This window comes from Myodes glareolus, chromosome 2, assembly GCF_982192425.1.
Source record: "Myodes glareolus chromosome 2, mMyoGla1.1, whole genome shotgun sequence".
Lineage (NCBI taxonomy): Eukaryota > Metazoa > Chordata > Mammalia > Rodentia > Cricetidae > Myodes > Myodes glareolus.
In genome coordinates, this window is record NC_142027.1 from 43,748,705 (window position 1) to 43,752,867 (window position 4,163).

Genomic DNA, 4,163 nt, shown 5'->3' on the forward strand with positions numbered 1-4,163 from the left:
TTACAACCAAGTTTCTACCTGTATTTAGCGCATGGTTACTTTCATATTTTTTAAGGTGGGTGGTTTGTCTGTACTTTTCTCTTTCTTTTCTTCTCTTTTTTTCTTTTTTCTTTTTTTGGTCTTTCGAGACAGGGTTTCTTTGTGGCTTTGAAGCCTGTCCTGGAACTAGCTCTTGTAGATCAGGCTGGCCTCGAACTCACAGAGATCTGCCTGCCTCTGCCTCTGCCTTCCAAGTGCTGGGATTAAAGGCATGCACCACCACAGCCCAGCGTCTGTACTTCTCTTTTCCCCTAAGTCTTCACCAGGATTGTGTTTAAGGTCCATATGTGTAATAATAGACCTTTAAACAGTAAGTAATTTTTTATATTTTTGGAGACCTGGTTCAGAATACACACATAAAGGAACATGTAACAAAGCTATCAGAGATATAAAGGCTGTGATTTAAAACGTATTTTGTAAATGAGAGAAAAATGTTTAAGAAAACTATTCTGAATAAGCACAGGGGTGGGCAAACCAGAGTTCTGTCACAGATACATGTGCTCCAGGGAAGATTCTATGGGCTGGGGTGTCACGTAGAATTCCACTTAAGACACAGACGTCAAGGTGACTGGATCCAGGCCCTCGGAGACAGCCTCTACTTGGAAAGCTTCCTAACAGATGCACCGCCTTTATAACTATTGCAACTGGAGTACACAGGCACCTTCCAGTCACTTTGATTAGTCAATTGGTCAACTTACGCTTCTCAGTTTCCATCTAGTCTTTGCACTCTGCCATTGCCCCGGTAACTATAAACTCATCCAAAGTACAGTCTGGATACAGCGAAGACATGAAGCTGGGTTATACAGCACAGTGTTCTCACCTTTTCCTTTTGCAATTTTAGTCTTTAACAGGCACCAAGGGAGCCACACCCTCAAAACGGGTCCCTACCAACCGACTGGGAGGCTGGCCCCACCATTCCTGCAGGCCAATTACTTTCACATTTCTTCTGCACTCCCACCAATGACACCCTCATGATAGCATTTTCTTGCAAACAAAATGAAGAGAAAGGTATTGTTGTTGTTATTCAGCGACGCAAACATTTGTGGAAAGTAGTAGTGACTTCCAAAATGTAACGTCCTGTTAGGGATACAGACTGCTCAAACACGCACACTGCTGGCTAAAGCCAGCACCACAGCAGTCCCAACCACGTGTAATGAAAGGCACCCCTTACCTTGGTAAAACAATCTGCTTGGCTCTAGCAAGACTCCCAGCACTACACAGAAGAATACGTTCATCCTCCCTTTCCTGGTCACACACAGGTTAGAGTGATGGGTTCAAGCTGCATCCAGGGCAAAGTGTAAGAGTTACAGTTCTGAGGGGAAAAGTATCCTGGCAGCCTGAAGTCAGGGACTACCACAAAGTCACACTGCACAACAAACCTCTCACAAGAGATTTATTGGGAAAGACACAAGAGGGTAGCTCCCTCTGCCTGGCAAGAAACAGCAAAAAAACTTAGCAGGAGGCACACTTTATATAGGGTTTCTTGGAAGTGTGTGTTGGGGGGAGTTTTCCATGGTGTACTGTGATTGGTTGGATTTTGTGACCTAATCTTGGGGCAAGTTCAGGGATTGGTGCTATTCTATGGCCTGTTCTTGGGGCAAGCTCAGGGATTGGAGGGATTCTGTGGCCTGATATTGGCCTTTTTTTTTCTGTAGAGTGGAGCTTGGCCACCTGTGTCTCAAGGGCCTGGAAGTGGCCATTAAGGTCATTAATGCAGTCTGGGGGCAAGGGCTGTCTACATGCACTTCAAGAGGCTTACACAAACCACTCACATATCAAATATCAAAATTAATTTTTAAAAATATATAAAAATTAGTTTACAGATACCTGAAATGTCTTTGGCTAGAGTAACCTAACACTACAAGATTGAATACTCCAGATAATTGTTCTCAGTCTCAGAAAATGGAGAGTTGTGGGCATTAAACTTCAGGCAAATTTTTTCTCAGGAAAAAATTCAAGATTGTTTTGATGCAATTTTCTGGGTCTATCTTTGATAATAGCACTATACCTTTATCACCATCAGGAAGAGGAAGCAACTGGTGGGCATGGGATGTAAATCTGGTAATGAGTGGTTCTCATCAATAGAAATAATTGTGAGCTTGTATCTTAAAGCATGGTGGGATTTTTTTAATGGCCCCTTTGTAACACCAGATTGTGGTTTTGACCGTATTTTATGTTGTCATCTCTGGTGGTTGTGGTGATCATGTACCAGAGCACAGCAGAGTTGAGTGTGCCCAGGACCCAGACAGTGAACCCAACCTATTCACAATGACAATAGAGGGCACAGTCATTGAAGTTCTAGGCAGAAGGCAGTGTAATGGTGATGTTTTATCTGCTCATGTGCTTCCCTCCCTGAAACTCCAATCTAAAATCTCAGTGAAGTTTAGTGATGGTGCAAAAATACCCTCCATAGGGCTTTGAGGGAATCCAGGCTCGGGGTGAAGGTCATGGAAATGTTCACAGGGCCTGAAGAACTGGGCTAGATGGTTGTTATAACAGACTTGCTTTGTTGGTGCTTTCAGTGGTAGTATAATAGGCGAGATGCTTGGTGTCTGTCTTTCTGATACCTTCAATTCCAAACCATTAAAGCACAGAACAAAAGTATTCCAGTCATCTTCTGTGGCGGTCATTTCACACCACAGGGTCTGCATCACCACCCACCAAGTATGGACCGTGACTCCATACTTTCCACGAGCTAGATAATGTCCTAGGGGTTAAAAAACAAGACGTACACACACATATAGAGTGTTCGAGTCATTCTCAGGGAGAACGCCCAATTTTATTCAACTTAATCCAGGGTTAAATACTTTTGTCCCAGGAGTGGTGAGCCCCCTCCCAGCCAGGAGTGAGATCAAGGTGTTGAGTGCCTGGTGCCAGTGGCAGGAGCTACCAGGCAGGGGGTATCGAGCTGGGAACCCTGACAGACAGATAGGAGATTCAGGGTGCCTGTGAGAACCCTCCTTAGCAGGTGAAATTACCATAGCAAAGACAGAAACAAGGCTCTGAACTAATCCCCTCCAGCTGGCAGAATCAAGCAGGGGAAGCTAAGCTGGTTATTGTAAACATTTCTTGCATCCTGTGCTTTGGCCTCGAGGAACAGGGAAGACAGGGCATTACAATCTTCCAGTTTTGGAGACTCAGTCTACCATGCAATTTTGTACCCAACACTCAGAGAACATTGTAGAAGAGGGTTTGGAAAGACTGTAAGAGTCCAAGAGGAACAGAATGTCTGCTGTGAGATTACATCTCTTAGAAATGTTGGGAAAACTACACTCACATCACCTACTTGACTTTACAGAAATATTCCAGTAACAGGAAGGCTATGGCCATGGCACTAACACTGATCTAAAGACAAGTGGGGCTGGCTACTGATAGTTTCAGGTTCTCCAGGGACTTGATGAACATTATTCCAAGTTGCTGTATCCAACCTGGCAGGAGGAAGAAAAGAAGTGGGTCCAGTGCCTAAGGCAAGAGCTTTCTCACAGGGTTAGGGGTAGTGTCCAACTTCTCACAATTGTAAAAGGACTAAAAGCCAGCTTGGAGTCACCTACACTGAATAATACAAGCAGTTTGCTATTTCAAATAATTTCCTTTTCTTTCCTGCTACACACATTCATGTATTCAAAATGCATTAAAGAACACATGCCACCAACAAAAAAGGTGTGGATGGTAGACAGTGAAATACAGCCGTTGATTGCTGCACCCACATTCTAATGGAGTAGGGAGCCACTCAGAACAATTACCCATATTCTCGATTGCAGATGTACACGCATGTACAGATGATAAATGAGAGTTCCTGGGAGAACAGCTGCTAGGGATCTGCAACAATTAGGCTGGCAGGCAAAGCCTTCTGTGGAGTGTCAGCCAAGAGTGGATGACCAGCCCTATTAAAGCAGAAAAGAAATGAAAGAAAACATATGAGTAAAAAGATTATAATGTAGGATGTATGTCATGGAAAGCCAGGTACACAGGTAGAGGGAAAGGCAAGGAAAGCCTTTATTAATAAAAAAGGGAGAAATTCACATACACTTCTATGCTTATACAGAGTCCATTGGTCTTAGTGAGTATAGGTCATTGTCTGATGCCCATTGGTAGAGTTGTCATTATGAGGAAGCATCTTGTCT

At 43.7% G+C, this 4,163-nt stretch overlaps 1 pseudogene; it reads right to left on the reverse strand.

The window, feature by feature from the left end:
• Positions 1 to 1,965: 1,965 nt before the first annotated feature.
• LOC125392717 (transmembrane protein 248 pseudogene) lies at positions 1,966 to 3,444 on the reverse strand (annotated as a pseudogene).
• Between the last annotated feature and the right edge of the window lie 719 nt (positions 3,445 to 4,163).